The sequence below is a fragment of the Portunus trituberculatus genome, chromosome 42 (genome assembly GCF_017591435.1).
Source record: "Portunus trituberculatus isolate SZX2019 chromosome 42, ASM1759143v1, whole genome shotgun sequence".
Lineage (NCBI taxonomy): Eukaryota > Metazoa > Arthropoda > Malacostraca > Decapoda > Portunidae > Portunus > Portunus trituberculatus.
This window is the reverse complement of record NC_059296.1, coordinates 28,011,369-28,028,868: the sequence shown is the minus strand read 5'-3', so window position 1 is coordinate 28,028,868 and position 17,500 is coordinate 28,011,369. Positions and strand designations below refer to the sequence as shown.

General features: G+C 41.3%; 1 protein-coding gene and 1 pseudogene across 1 annotated transcript in view; both read left to right on the top strand.

The window, feature by feature from the left end:
- Positions 1-17,500, top strand: part of LOC123517619 (transmembrane protein 272-like) — a 274,354-nt gene that overhangs the window by 18,193 nt on the left and 238,661 nt on the right. The gene's annotated exons all lie outside the window — the stretch shown is intronic.
- LOC123517826 lies at positions 7,210-7,296 on the top strand (annotated as a pseudogene).

The following is a 17,500-nucleotide window of genomic DNA, read 5'->3' as shown; positions in this document are numbered from 1 at the left end:
CACACAAAGGCGTCGGGTAGCGGGCGGCGAGCGGCGGCGAGAGAACGAAGAGGAAAGGAACACTGACAAAAGGACGAGGACGACGAATCTACTTACTACCATTTTTTCTTCCGTCTCCTCTCCCGCAAAAAGAAATATGAAAGGCCAGAGTATGATGAGAGAGGAAGCTAAAAGAGGCAAAGCGCGGCGGTGGCGAGGAGAGCAACACAGTGGGTGACATGTAGCAAAGCCTCGCAGAGTGTTGCTCGGTAACGAACTTAGCCAACTGAGTGTGCTGCTCTGCTCTGCTTCATTATATTATTGTCAAGGAGGAAAAAGAAAAACAAGAGGCGGCTACTCCTCACCCGTCCTTCCAACTAGAGACATATAAAAGCCACACTTGTTAGGATGAACTTAATAAATGTTCACATGGCATAAAGAATCACCGCACCCATGCCTCAAGTTGTCAAATTCTGTTTTCCAGATGTTCCTAAAGTTGTGCATCAGTTTATGAAAATTACTGATATGACAATTAGCAGCGTCAGTTGTGTTGAATCACTTGGATTGAAACAAGAACGTCAATGAAAATCATTTAGAATATCGATCTAATTAGGTACTTTCTCCAAGGGTGGCGGCATCGCTATTGAAAGGACACCCAGAGACAATCAGCCACATATTATCTTACACAATGGTTTTGGTCTTTAATTTTATTTGTACTACCACTTGGAATCTCCAGTACAATAGGACATTGAAACACAATACGTTTAATATTCAAACAATCTACAAATCTAATACCCCTTGGTGAATGTAAACTTAAATTTCTGAGGTAATAACAACACAACAAATCCATAAGATCGACACTTGATGCTTCACCACTGCAAATGTTGGTGTGTTGGTAGAGGGAGGAAGGCCATCACCACTGCACTAACTTCAGTGCAACCAGTAGCTACGCATCTTCTGATGTCAAGGTTATCTAGACGCTATTCATCACCTGTTCCTGCCTACAGGGACTCATTTCGGTCCCGAGACACAAGGTGAAACCACGCACGCTATGTTTTCAACTCAGAGTGAGACAAAGCTTCGTTGAGAGCTGCCTCCATATTAATAGAGTAGTGTTATAACTCCTGGGTACCAGACAGATATTGCTTTAAGAGTCCAGTAAATTATACCAAATCACTTTCCCACCAGCCACACCATCACAGCAATAACAACCCACACAGCGCGCCATGTTGGGTACATAATCGATGTGCGTCTCTCTTTTCTAGACTTACTATAAAAAATAAAGATAAAAAAGTTATTTTTTTCTTCAATGTTTCAATAACTGACCTAGATTTGACAACACCGGAATGGAAATATATATTTTTTTCTTATGTCGTTATCGAATCAATAAAACAAGAAAAACACTCAGTGATAAGGAAAGCGTGAAAAAGCTGTGACCCAGTGCGGGAGCCAGACCTCGCTAAAACAGACAGAGGAAAATACCATTACGCTATGACCTTCAGAATGCACCTCCCTGTGGGGCGCCGCGCTTCTTGCACCCCAGGGCGTGTGATGGCTTCTGAATGCCTCGCCTCATTATGAGGCGGGAGAATCGCCCATTGTTGCGTTATTCCCCGAGGGAACTTGACAATAGCACTATTCTTGTGCGAAAAATGCCCCTCAGGCAGCGTCAGGACGGAAACAATCTTGACATTCATAAATCCCACACACGTAATGCCTCACATGACGCTCAGAGTGCACAGCTCTAGCCATCACTCGACAAACTCACAACAAAACCAGGCTGCACAACTGACACTCATCAGATTAATTGGAAAAAACACAATTATAAAGAAAGAAATATAGGATAGAAATAAAAAGAAAAAAGAATAAAAGAAAGAAAGAAAATGAATAAACAAACTTTAAAAATAAATAAATGTATAATTAGAAAAAAATAAACACACACACACACACACACACACACACACACACACACACACACACACACACACACACACACACACACACACACACACACACACTCACACACAGTCGCCAGATACTATTTTGAGGTGGATGATCAAGTGCAATAAAAGGAGCTTGGTAAAAGAAAACCGCTCGGCGCAGCGCTCGTTGGGATTTAAAACAGGAATTGGAAGTGTTATAAAGAGATGAGTCACCTTCATTTTTCACTAACTACCTGATTTAAACTGCCAAATTATGAACGCTGACGTGTGCGTGTGTGTGTGTGTGTGTGTGTGTGTGTGTGTGTGTGTGTGTGTGTGTGTGTGTGTGTGTGTGTGTGTGTGTGTGTGTGTGTGTGTGTGTGTGTGTTTTGTGTGCGTGTACGTGTAGAAAGGGCACCTGCAAATCTAACAAAAATGCAATAAAAAAAAAAGAGTCCACTGAGATGCCGAGCCCATATAGAGTCGAAAGTGTCAGTCAAAACCAGAGGATAAGTATCTTAAAAACTCCCTATTGAAAGAGTTCAAATCACAGGAAGTTTTAAATACAGAAGCAGGCAGTGAGTTCCTTAGTTTACAAGAGAAACGTATGAATGATTGAAAGTACTGGATAGCTCTTGCATTAAAGAGGTGGACAAAATAGGGGTGAGAGAATGAATGTCTTATGCAACGAGGCCGCAGAGGGAAGGGAGGCATGCAGTTAGCAGGATCATGAGGCAGTTAGCATGAAAATAGCGCAAAATATATGTAACAAGATATGTAACACTGCAGCGATGACAAAGAGGCTGATGACAGTCAATCAGAGGAGAGGAGTTGATAAGACAAAAATAGTTTCATTACATCCTTTGAAAAATTGCTGTATGAGTGTAATCCCTCTCCCAATAACAAGTGAATCACTCCTGTCCAGAGTAAGCAGTTGGAGGGGGGGTGGAGGTGAGGCTGACTAAAACTTATGGAGACATAGAAGCTGTTTTAGCAAGAGATGAAATGTGACGTTTCCAGTTTATATTACAAGTAAAGAAAAAACACGAGGAAGTTCAATGTAAAAAAAGGAGTGAAGTTGAGTGTCACTGAAGGAGAGAGGATATTTGTCTGGAAGGCTGTGTCGAGTGATAGATGGAGGAATTGAGCTTCTGAGGCATTGAATAATTCTAAGTTTGCTCTGCTCCAATCATAAATTCGTCAAGTATATTGTGGCTTCCCTGCGTGATCTGTTTACTCCCTGAAGGGTTGGTATATGTGTGTGTGTGTGTGTGTGTGTGTGTGTGTGTGTGTGTGTGTGTGTGTGTGTGTGTGTGTGTGTGTGTGTGTGTGTGTGTGTGTGTGTGTGTGTGTGTGTGTGTGTGTGTGTGTGTGTGTGTGTGTGTGTGTGTGTGTGTGTGTGTGTGTGTGTGTGTGTGTGTGTGTGTGTGTGTGTGTGTGTGTGTGTGTGTGTGTGTGTTAAACAAAAGTCATAACATTATATCGTGTCTGAGTTTCTATGTGTGCGTGGGAAAAAAAAGATTATTCATATCACGCTTGCAGGTTAATATTGTAAACAGGAGACTTATATGAAGTGAAGGACGAGCATGTCATTAGGCTGAGGCAAAAGATATAAAGGAGCAGATGATGCCGTACTCTGAATATCTTAATTACTTTTGAGCATAATGAAACGCGATGCTTTGTCAAGATTTGGTATGAGGAGAAAAATGGCCGGTTAATATTTGATACAGTGAAAGGTAATCTGATTAATACTTATGTCAAGAACCTCCTGGAGCGAGGCACCTGTTGCCTGCACTGCCGTAGCTGCGACAACAGGGAGAGTGTTTGTCACAGACCAGGACAAGACGAAGCCTTTCTTTAAATGGCGGTAGATGAGTGTTATGCAGGAATAGAGTACGTGAAGGTGATAGGGAAAACATCACAGTTTGAAACTGATAGAAAAGATTTAGAAGAGATTAAAGTATCGAGTGGACAAGGGTTGATTACCTGGAAACAATGTGCTCTTGAACGTGGATTTAAATGGGCAAAATAGGAAATAATTAGTAAGTGAAGCACGACGAAACCACATTACTATCACCAAAGTTCTTTAACAAAGACTAAAGGAGATCTTTGAGAAACACCCACAAGAACAGCACAATCCATGACGTAAACCAGTTGAAAAATTCTTCGGTCCTAAATCTTAACACACTGAACCACTTCTATTGTAGTTGTTTATGTGGTATGCAAAAACGTCTCTCTATCATTTACTGCACAAAAAGGTAGAGGTAAATTATAAATAAAATTTACAATCAAAACAAAATTGAATTTAGAGTCTGCCTTACTTTTACCCAACCAATGTAATTTCTCTCTTCAAGAGACCCACAGCTTTTATTCCAACTATTAAGATATATGTGTTATTTTGATGAAAGACACACAAAATGTCTCTCTTTTATATTCATATATTTTCCGTTCATATTTTCCCTATCACTTTACCACGTGGAACCAATATACACTAGTCAGCTTCGTATGTAAATATTTTTCGGACGCTTGGTGCTGGCAACATTTCTGTTGTAAAGCTGGCGGACACAGCAGACGAAAGACACCCACGCATCAGACTGACACCACCACATCAACACCAACCCTTCCTTCCTTCCCAAGACACCAATCTCTGAAGATACTGCAAGTCCTCCACATACATGAAGACTTTTTACGACGTATTTGTTATGGACTGTTTATTATAACTTCCACAATTATCCTCAATTTTTAAAACACCTTAAACACACCAAACCTACATTGATTGCACGCGCCTGTAACAACTCTCATTCTTCACCTTCATCTCCTGTCAGGCAAGATGACAACGCGCAGTGGTCGTCTCTCAGAGCTTTCATAAATATTCCACCTTGCACTACACTGAACCTATCCTTCCTTAACTTCCGCATTCTGATCGTTTTCTTCAATTCCTTGACCGACCATTTTTAGCTTTTTCATTTTCATGGGTCAGATATTCGCTCAAACCTGACACATTCCAAACAAATTATGCGGTTTAACGGAAAAATCAAACAGAATTATTGCTTCACCCATTGTATTGCTATCGTTCACTTGTAATCTGCTCACTCGAAATCAATAGTCGGTCCACTCCGATGACTCTCTCTCTCTCTCTCTCTCTCTCTCTCTCTCTCTCTCTCTCTCTCTCTCTCTCTCTCTCTCTCTCTCAACATCATTCATCAGACAAGCCTGTCTGCTGAAACACCATGTCTTCTGAAGAGACGCAGCAGAATATTCTTTCCGAGCAAGATAGAAAGAACTGGTCGGACGATCTGCTTCAGAACGAAAACTTTTCTCTTGATCTCAAAGTTAACTATCTAAAAAAATATATTTCTTTATTTATTTTACTACATACAATCTTATAGGTAACATTTTTCTCTCCTTAGTAATCGTTATCTACAATGGACATTCTTTGACTGTCAGCAGTAACATTAACTAGGAATCTAACACATCTTTTAGTGCTCAATCGGCTTTCATTCATAAAGCAAGACACATTATTTTCCAACATCAAATAAGATTTTTTTTTTTTTCTCCCAGACGCTGGCGTAACACAATGTCCCTGTCCACCTCGACGCCTCCCTAACTCTCATGTATTGTGGGTGGAATCAAAGGTTATTCGTCTCATCACTTCCTCTTTAACTAAATGTCTCTAGTCCCTCACAGTTCACCGCAGTCTTTTGTTATCTATCCCAACCACTCTTGTCAACTTCACATCTCTGAACATGGCAAATGCGTCCCTCCTCCTCCTTCCCACACAGCATCATTATCACAGCGTCTGTCTTATCAGTTCAAGGACTAATCACTCGCTTCTCCTTACAGTAAAAACATGCCTATGATAGCTATGGAGCATTCACCATTCAGGAATGAATCAAAGCATCAAAGCAACATCAACTGGCTTTACTTTCTCGCTTAACTGGAAGAGAAGGGCATTTGTAGAGATAATTTGTTGCTTTCGATTTGTTTTGCCTCTTTAACAATATTTTCTTTTCATGGTGCAAGTTAAGAGTGGCTAAATGAAAGCTGAAACAGATAACAATGAAATCACTTCTGAGCTGAACAAAACCCAGAACACTGATCAGTTCCTGGTTACGTATAATCTAAACACTTTAATATTTCAACTTTCTTTCTTCATAGAACTCATTCGTGTGTGTGTGTGTGTGTGTGTGTGTGTGTGTGTGTGTGTGTGTGTGTGTGTGTGTGTGTGTGTGTGTGTGTGTGTGTGTGTGTGTGTGTGTGTGTGTGTGTGTGTGGGCGCGCGCGTGCGATAGTCACACAAGAGGCATATTACACAACAAATATACACATAAAATATTCGTGAAAAATACATTTATGAAAACAATACCTCAACGTAATTTCATACAACACAACACAAATACACGTCCGTTCCGTGAATCATTTCAAATTCGATTCATTTGACAACAGTATCCCTTCAAATCCAATTCAATTTCTGTCAATCTATTTTTCACAGTGATTTGGAAAGCAGTCTGACTTCCATCTATCGCCCGTATTCAGAGACGCCTTTCCCTCTCACTACGACAATTTTCTAAAGCCACAGAAACAACTAGCCGGCTTTTTCTAGACAATTTCTCCTTTCTCATAAACTAGAAATCTTGCCAATCTAACACCAGAATCATGAAAATACCCTTAAAAACACGAGCATCTTCAGCTAGAGCCTCTGGAAAACAATGATGGTGATCGAGCAAAGCGTTTCAGAATATGTGCCTATAACGCGCCATTACTTACCAGTGGAGGTGAGGAAGGTGGCAAAACTCCGGCACACTTCTGGAGCATTCAAGTAAATACACACAGAAAGCGAGCAGAAGTCCCGGTACAGAGGCTTAACCCCTTCAATACTGGTACGCATTTTTATCTTGAGGTTTGTGTACGATTAGACCATTTTATTGACATTAGGAAGGGTCTATGGAGGTCAGAAGATTAATGACCACAGTCTTCACTATTTTAATTCCCCGACATAAGTTTCTGAAGCTGTATAAAGTCACCAAATAGGAAGCAGAATGAATATGGAAACGCGTCATGGTACTGCAGGGCTTAAAGTGAGACTAAGAGACTCGGAGCACACCACAGAAGCAAATCACAGACTCACCAGGAGACATTACACTGCCAACAACACATCACACACTTCCAAGAACGCCTAACACGCTGCCAGCAAAACATTATATTATCAAAAACACACCACACACACACACACACACACGCACACACACACACACACACACACACACACACACACACACACACACACACACACACACACACACACACACATTTTGCGCAGTGGCAGTATCGTAACCAATGAGGTTTATCCGAGGTGCGATTATTTTTAGTTGAAACTTTGGACTTTCACACACACACACACACACACACACACACACACACACACACACACACACACACACTCCCAGGAACGCATCACACACTCTTCCAGCAACGCACCACCCACTCCTCCACCTCCTCCTACCTTTACGGACTCAATCTGGCAAAAATCTGGGAAACGTGTTAAAGCTTTCCTTTGACCGCTCGAGAAAAGTTTGATCATGAAAGAACACAATTTTCGTTCGCTAACTTTTTCCTCTGTGATCCTTCGTCTCTTACGTAAAAGGAGAGCAAAAAGTAAACAATTTCGAAAAAAAAAGTAGGGATATTTTGGTCTTGTTTTACGTTCTTGACCTACGATGTTGTTAAGTATTTCTGCTTCAATTTCTCTGTTTGTTTGAGCAGATGGTCTTTTTTTCTCTCTATTTTCGGACAGGAATTTTTTGAGTGACGTCTCTTGAAGTTTGTATATCCTCCCTTAAAGCTTCCTGATGGAACTACCACTGATACGAAGGATGTTGGGATTGTTAGGCCACTTAAACTATACCTTGAAAAAATGCCAGCTTGAACCCCACATCCTACGATAAATATGTCCGTGTGGTGATGAACATGCTACTGCCTCCCCCTGGTACATGATATACTCTCGATACGATACAGTCATGATCACACTCACAATTACACCCTCAACCATTCATTCACACTTAAGCGTACTGGTCAATAACAACAAGATGGCTAACACAATATAATGCGTAAACTGCCTCGTCGTTCCAATCTGGTTCTTCTCACGGTGATCTTGCATCCGCGGCTTTCTGAAGTCAATCTCAAGTCCCGGTTCAAACTTCATTCAAAAACCCTCCTCACTTCTGCTGACTCCTGCGTTTCTATTCAGTCTCGTAGTCAGATTCAGAGTTTGCCATAATATCGTTTCCTACTATTACATCTTTTTCTGCCCAAACTGTAACAGCCTTCCAGAGTTTCTGTGGCAGAGTTTTAATATCCTCTGAATCAATCAAAGGTTTTGGACAATCGTGAACAAGTAACAATCTTTTTTATGCGCTGGATTCCTGGGACCTATATATTCTTTCCCCCAAATTCTTTCATTCCCAGCATTCCACTCTAGGCAATCAATTACTGCAGGAGTACGTGGGCTTGGAATTGCTCCTCGCCAAAAAGTTTTATAACCGTCTGACTGATCATACTGCGACCTGCCACGCCGCCACACACAGGCACTGCGCCCTCACCAAACACTTTGCTTTACTCGTGTTTCTATTGTCAGGCCTCGGGTAACCTGCAATGCTGCCGTAAATCATAACACGTAATGCTCAACAGGAGTCACAGAAATTGCCTCAACAAGTATTGATTTGTCAGAATTTAAGTTACTTTCTAATTATATATCTGATGAAAGCATTGTTGGACAGACTGACAGCCTTTGACAGAAATTTACACTATATCATAGAAAGTATTAAAAAAAAGACTGCAAAGTTTTACGTTTCATGAGAGTAAGATAAGCACTTCAGTAATTGGTGATCATGTCGCATCAATGACGTACATACAGCCTTGAAAATATCACGGAACTATACGTTACACGCAACACAATCCCGCTGATGACGAGAGGGGAGCCAACAAGAGATCAAAGGCTAACATAAAAAGGATAAATCAACATATTCAACATTCCCTCGCCCTCACCAAATGAACTCAATTTTTACACTCACACATTTCATCTTCCTTCAAAATCATCATTTCCTTTCCCCTTCATTAGCCTCCCTCTTCTTCCTTCCTGCCTCCTGTCTTCTTTTTCTCAACTTTCCTCTATATCTCTCTCTCTCTTTTCTCGTTTATCCCTTTCATTCCCCGTCTTTCTTCTTCTCTACTATTTCTCACGTACTCTCAATCCCCTTAGTCCCTCTTCTTGCCTTCTCTATCCATTCCAGTCGCTTCTTCCTTTCTTCCTCTCTGCAATCTATCCATTAAATTTTTCTTCCATCCTTATTTAGCTCATGTTCAGTCACTTTCATTTCCTTTCCTCTATTCATTTATTACTCTCCGTTTTTCTTCCATTTCATTCATCTTACTCTTCCTCATTTTTCTCATGACTGTTACTCCTACCTACGTTATTCCCCCTCCGCCTTTTTCCCTTCCCTCTGCTATCCTTTACATTCATCCTCCTATTTTTTTGTCCTTGGTCTGAGCGTACTCCACCTCCCTCCACTCCACACCACCCACGTTCATGCCTACCAGCTCGCACCACTACAAAGCCCAGGCGGATTTCAAGCGAGGGAATGGAATTGTTCGAGGAGCCACACGGGTGAACCAAAGCTATGCCCCTAACGATAAGAAAAGAGGAAAAATGGGAAACGCCGCCTCCTTAGGGGACGCTCTTGACCCAATTACACGGAAAATAGTCTTCTGGATCTTCCAAATCTTTCCTCCTCTTATGGGAAGGTCTACAGATGAATACAGCGACGGTGGCAACCAAATGGCAAGTCTACATTACAAAATACACAAAGATCATGATGTTATTTGAGCTAAGGCGCCGCTACAGCAAAACCCAACACTTAGTAATAACAGGGAAAAGAAAGAAGACATGAAAATATGTAATAACTATAGTGCTTAGCGATGATTGTTTTAATCGTATAGAAGATAATATGAAAGAAAATGTTCTGACTCAGTGGTGAATGGTGTGTGTGTGTGTGTGTGTGTGTGTGTGTGTGTGTGTGTGTGTGTGTGTGTGTGTGTGTGTGTGTGTGTGTGTGTGTGTGTGTGTGTGTGTGTGTGTGTGTGTGTGTGTGTGTGTGTGTGTGTGTGTGTGTGTGTGTGTGTGTTTCACTGTTTGATCTGCTGCAGTCTCTGACGAGACAGCCAGACGTTACCCTACGGAACGAGCTCAGAGTTCATTATTTCCGATCTTCGGATAGGCCTGAGACCGTGTGATTCACCCATGTTCGTCTGTGGAAAAAGCTAAGAACTCACACTGACCGACCTTTGAACATGGCTGAGATCACTCATACACCTCACCTCGGAGACAGCGAGGCCACAGCTCCACGAGTTAATTCCGCACCTACTTACTGCTAGGACAAGGGTTCTCAACCTTTTTATCGTTAAGAACCCTCTGAGTTATAAGACCATCTACCTAAACCCCACTATTATCAGATGGAACATGTAACTCAATATGCAATGGTACTGCAAAGGATTTTATTAGATCAGCCATCTAAGTACCTGTGGAAATATTCTTATGAACCCCCTGGGGTTTCGCGCCGTCAGGATGGCCACTGTCCATGAGCTAACATCATTAGGTCTCTATGACGCTGAAGACGTCTATGCAGAACGGTTTGGTTGGCAATAGACAATCTCATTATCAGACATTAATTTCTAAGTTACGAAAATAAACTCATTTACTGGACTTAATATGTTCATGGTGTCCTGTAGTCTATTGACTAACCTAGAAGGAAAGAAAATATCAATTTTGTCCCAGGAATAGAGCTAGATGGTATATAAAAGACACAATGCATAGTTATAACCTAACTCTACTAACATAGCGTTTTTTGTCGTAGATACATGTTTGAAAATACTTTACCTATCTTGATATCTCCTTATGTGACAGAAGAATGTCCAAAAATATACGATATGCAGTTGACCATTTTTTCTGTGAAATATTACGATATCTGTTCAATCTGGCAACTTCAACGGGAGTTTGGGTCCTCTCCTAGTGTTTTCTTATATTTGAAACATTGATATTTACACGTCATTGTGATCAGGGAAATAAAAGAAACTAAGTTTGTTTTTTCTAAGAGCATAAAATAGAAAAATTTATGTCTACAGGTGGCAGTTTATGTATAAGACAAGCAAACCTGTGTGCACTCATCCACTCTATCCAGAAGCTTAACTAATTTTCAAAAGTTCCCCAATAGTTACACAACTACCATTGGTCTACTGTTTCTATCCAGTTATCTACAAACACGTACACATTCACGGCAGCAACATGCAAAGTACACTAAATACTCCGGAGCAAAGCTGCCTCACCTTGTTTCATTAATCAGCTAACTCTTGCACACTTTCAGACCAAAGCTATTTTTCATTTACCATCGACGATTTTATATTCGAATCAAAATTTAAACGACGATTGAGAACTTTCGGCCTAAAGTTGTTGAGGGCCGTGACGGCCTTGGGCGCCGCACGGGGGAAGGAGGTGGCTGTCGGGTCCGGCCTGGGGCCCAAGGCAGGAACTGGCTGCAGGTCCTTCTTTTCCTTGGTGGCCTCAAGCTTCACTACTAGTCGTCCACTTGCAGCGCATCACACTAGGCAAGGGTCGCCATAAGCAAGAGATCAATGTCTACCACTCACCGGATGGTGCCGTGAGGGGCCCTAAAGGGGTGATAAGGGCTCCTTGCATAGAATATGATGGTGAGTGGTGTGTACGGGTCCCCTGCTTATAATGACACCGGGCTGAACAACTCGCCATGAACGAGGGCACGCTGTGCGCCATGAGCCAGGCACTGACAGTACCAGTGGTCCTTTACGTTAGGTTAGGTTAGGTTAGGTTAGGTTAGGTAAAAAGGACTCACTTCATGACAGTGTTTGGGGAGTGGTGTGTGGCGGGTCATTGCTCATGGCGACCCGTGTGAGGCATTGCAAGGTTGCATCGTCACTGCTCTCATAACCACGGGACTGGGGTTGACCCTTTCTGGGTGAAAAGTTTCGTCCCAGTACCTGTGTAGGTAATAATACTTTGAATCGTTTCGCCATCGCCATCGCCGCACCGTTAGCCTCGATAAACGGATCGTTATCCTCGACAAACACATCTTTACCGTGGACACTGGAATCGCAACCTGTCGTGGAATCCCATTGTTAACGTGGACTCATTTTCCTTTGCGGCTTCAAGCTCACTGATTGTCGTCAACTTGCAGCGCCTCACACTAGGCAAGGGGTCGCCTTAAGCAGTCTGCCGTGTCTACCGTCCACCAGATGATGCCGTGAGGGGCCTTTAAGGGGTGATAAGGGCTCCTTGCATAGAGTCTGGTGGTGAGTGGTGTGTACAGGATCTCTTCTTATAATGACACCGTGCTGAACAACTCGCCATGAACGAGGGCACGCTGTGTGCCATGCACCAGGCACTGACAATACCAGTGGTCCTTTACGGGGTGAAAAGGACTCACTGACAGTGTTTGGAGTGTGGTGTGGCGGGTCATTGCTCATGGCTACGCGTGTGAGGCGCAGTAAGGTGGCTGCGTCACTCTCCTCGCACTCACGGGTCTGGGGTGAACCCTTACGGGGTGAAAGGGTTCGTCTCAGTACCTGTGTAGGCAAGTGAACTTCAATTGCGTCGCAGTGAGGTGGCAGCGCCACTCTCCTCGCACCTAAGGGTGTGGGATGGACCCTTACGGGGTGAAAGGGTTCATCCCAGTACCGGTGTAGGCAAGTGAACTTCAATTGCAGCGCAGGAAGGTGGCAGCGTCACTCTACTCGCACCCAAGGGTCTGGGGTGGACCCTTACGGGGTGAAAGGGTTCGTCCCAGTACCTGTGTAGGCAAGTGGACTTCAATATTGTGTCGTGAAATCGCATCGTGAGAACTGGAACCGCATCGACATCGTGGAAACCCGCATCGTTACCGTGGAAACTGGAATTGCATCTTGATCGTGGAAACTCGCATTATTATCGTGGAAACTGGAATGGCATCTTTATCGTGGAATGGCATCGTCATTTTGGAAACTCGCATCGCTATCGAGGAAACTGGAATGCCATTGTTATCTTGGAAACTCGGAGCGCTATCGAGGAATCTTATCATACACACTGTTATCGTGGAAGCTCTCGTGATCGTCGTTCGTTTCGTTATCTCTGAATTACTTAATTAGTCTTGGTATTATTCTTAGCCTCCGTAATAATAGAGATGTTGGTCATTTTTATCTTATCTCTTTTACTGTATTTTTTTTCTCAGGGTATAGTTTAGTGTTCTTCAACCTTTTCTAAGTTCGTGCACCTTTTCGAGAAGCAAGGAGGACTATAAAAGAAATGCATCAATATTTGTAATTCTTCCCTACTTTAAGACTGAAAATCGATAGATAACATTATTGTATATCTACCTGAAGCTATAGTTTTTCGGTCCTAAACAGTCGCTATATAGTGCGAAATGTACTATAACAAAATGCCACATCTCAAACACATCAGGCCCGTGTTCCGTCTGAGTGTAATATATTACTATTGTGAATAAATCGTAATACTTTGATTAATGTCAATAGGAGAGGACCCAAACTGTCACATTTTCAGTGTTCGCAGGTTGGTTTAATTCAGGAGTGGGTCAGCATCGTCTCGCGGTACAGAGTAGTCGTCTCTAAACACTGTATTACGATGTATCTATTGATTTACCATGCTTTTATTCCTTCCAGTACTTTTCTGTTCTTATTCTAACTTTAACACTGTCCTCCTCGGTTGTGAGCCGAGAATCCTGACCTCTACGCTATGCAGTTTGTGCGTGCGTGAGCGCGCTATTCTATCACTCGCATTTCAATTTCCGAGAAGGGCACATGCTAAACGCAATGACTAAAATTACATCGTATTACAGACGAAGGAAATTGCATCGATCATAAGAAATGTATAAGTAAAATCCATTGCAGGATACGCAAATAGTAGCAAATAACTAACTAGTAAAATAGTATCATACTTAGTTATCATATGAAAATGTGTACAACTCATGAAAATAAAGATATAATTGATTAACATCGGTGGAAATACAGAAATTACAGTTGTTAAGCACTCTGAAGGACAACAAACATTAGCCTTCTCTTGCCTTCATGTCAAAAGTTATTATGAAAAATTTTTGCCCTTTCTTTGGAGAACCATGAGAAGGAATGCAGGGCGTGGAAGTGTGCATGTCCTCATTTGAAAGGCTACTGGTGCGTTGCGCTACGCCACCTGCAATTTAATGTCTCAAGAGCAAAGCAGTCACTCCATCACTGGTATAGTGGTTTACCATTGTTGTTGTTGTTGTTATTATTGTTGTTGTTGTTGTTGTTGTTGTTGTTGTTGCTGGTGGTGGTGGTGGTGGTGGTGGTGGTGGTGGTGGTGGTGGTGGCGGAGTAGTAGTAGTAGTAGTAGTAGTAGTAGTAGTAGTAGTAGTAGTAGTAGTAGTAGTAGTAGTAGTAGTAGTAGTAGTAGTAGTAGTAGTAGTAGTAGTAGTAGCAGCAGCAGCAGCAGCAGCAGCAGCAGCAGCAGCAGCAGCAGCAGCAGTAGTTATAAAGATACTAACGAAATGACAGCAACCCCAACAAGCAACCACAATAGCAGCAGCAGCAACAACAACAACAACAACAACAACAACAACAACAACAACAACAACAACAACAACAACAACAACAACAACAACAACAACAACAACAACAACAACAACAACAACAACCACAGCCAGCGTCGTGCCGGTGCGTGGCTGGTAATGCCACAGCGCGGTAGACAAACACGTAATAACACAGGGAAGCAACTAAAGGGTTCTCTCTTCACGCAACGCATGGATTTGTAACAACATCACGTGTTTAATATCTAACTGCTCCTCCTCCTCCTCCTGTGTTGGTTCAGACCTGCTTTTGACCCCAAAGAATACATTTTCATCCCAGTCAGTGCCTAAAAATAAACAACAATTATTTCTTGCTGGTGGTATTAATTATGGTGTTAATTGTAATGTACGTCATGGAGGTTGTAATGATACCAGTGCAATATTTTCCTTTTGTTTTCTTCGTGTTCTCATCCTTAATGAAGTTCACACGCAAGAGTCTATAAGGAGAACACAGTGGTGGACAGTAACAATATGATACGAACAGGGAAGGCCCGGTTCATGCTTCATTAGACTTTAGACAGCGGCGCCACGGACCAGGAGACGCCACAAACAAGTGACTAAAATAACAGAAACATGTGATTAAATAATGTCTCTTCTTGAGTGGCCAGTCTCATTTATGCTCCCACTTTATACTCCCACTCTAAAACACAAAAGTAATAAATATTTCTAATAAGTCTAATGTTCCTTAATAAATCCATTCTCTACGTCAGCCTAAATAATACACGATTGAACATACATCCGGTACGTGAAATCAGTGCAGGATACTCAAAATAAAATAAAGGAGTCCATTAAGCCAGTCCGTCGCTCTAATCGTCAATCTTACACCGAACCTTCATTACCCACCATCATCACCTTTCAACTCGACATGACACCACCCGCCCACATGGAGTAATGCCATAAACACACTTTGCACTCACCGTAGAGGCTCAGCGTGGCAAGCGTGTTCTCACCAGGTAGACTCTCCATCCATACACATGATACAAGAACACTTACCTGAAAAGAAAAAGAAAATTAAACTAAAACAAATGGTCTAGTATATATATATATATATATATATATATATATATATATATATATATATATATATATATATATATATATATATATTCAATAAACCTTTTCAGTACTGGGAAACATTTTTACCTTAAGATTTGTGTACCATTAGATCATTACATTAACATAAAGGAGTCTATGGAGGTCAGAAGATTAATGGTCCACAGTCTTCACTATTTCAATCCCCCACATAAGTTTCTGAAGTTGGTCTAGTATATATATTTAATGAACCTTTTCAGTACTGGGAAACATTTTTACCTTAAGATTTGTGTACCATTAGACCATTACATTAACATAAAGAAGGGTCTATGGAAGTCAGAAGATTAATGGTCCACAGTCTTCACTATTTTAATCCCTCACATAAGTTTCTGAAGCTGTATAAAATCAACAAATAGCAACCAGAATGAATAAGAAAACGTGTCATGGTACTGAAGGGGTTAATGGTGGTTAACAACTTGTAACCACTGCACCAAACCCGTGACTGTGATGTGTTGCACGGTACTGAAAGACTCATCAGGACTATACACCTTCATCATCAGTTACTTATCGTGTGGTCAAGTAAGAATCCGCTGTGTGAAAAATTAATGACGAATATCTCACTAAAATTTTTGTTCTTTATCATTCAAAAAGAAAATCAAATGTTGCCGAAAGTAATTCTGATGAAAGTAGTAGTAGTAGTAGTAGTAGTAGTAGTAGTAGTAGTAGTAGTAGTAGTAGTAGTAGTAGTAGCAGTGGTAGGAGTAGTAGTTTTTGTTGTTGTAGTAGTAAGTAGTAAGCAGTAGTGGTAATAACAATAATAATAATAATAATAATAATAATAATTAGTAGTAGTAGTAGTAGTACTAGTAGTAGTAGTAGTAGCAGTAGCAGTAGTAGTAGTAGTAGTAGTAGTAGTAGCAGTAACAGTAACAGTAACAGTAACAGTAACAGTAACAGTAACAGTAGCAGTAGCAGTAGCATTAGTAGTAGCAGTAGCAATAGTAGTAGTTGTAGTAATAGCAGTAGCAGCAGTAGTAGTAGTAATAGCAGTAGCAGTAGCAGTAGCAGTAGCAGTAGCAGTAGCAGTAGCAGTAATAGTAGCAGTAACAAGACGTGAAGAAGCAGGAAATGAAGGTGTGAATTCTTTAAGAGGGAGACCGGCCTGCCGTTGAAGGTTTCTCCGTGAGCGAGGAGCGTGACGAAGCCCTTCCCGCGGAACTAATCAGGATCAAGACCACTTCACACCTTTACCTTCCCTCCTTCCTGTCAGTCAACTTTGCTTCTTTCATTGTCATCATTATTATAGCGATGGCAATAAAAATAGGTTCTGCATATTTACCATCGTGAGTATGTACAACTCCACCTTCTTAGCAATCTGAAAAAAGGCTAGTAGTAGTAGTAGTAGTAGTAGTAGTAGTAGTAGTAGTAGTAGTAGTATCATCATCATCATCATCATCATCATCATCATCATCATCATCATCATCATCATCATCATCATCATCATCATCATCATCTTCATTATTATCTTCTATCTTCATGTAACCAAACCTACTTTCACAAATGTTGCCTTACAGTGCAGTGAGCCTGGTAGAATAAGCGTATGTCTGTCTGTCTGACTGTGTGGAGTGTCATAATCCATGCCAAATAAAAGACAAAAAGAAAAAAAAAACACCGTGGGAGGATCGTGCTTTTAAACGAGTGGAAAAAACCGTAATTTATATTCATTATGCAAAATTATCATATCAACGGAAGACATTTAGTGTTTTCATATTCTCAAATTCAGTATTCTACAAAATATAAGACTAAATGTCATGCACTGCTGGAAGTAAAATTATTTATGAACTTAGAAAAAAAAAATGAAAGGCGGATTAAAAAAATGAAAAACAA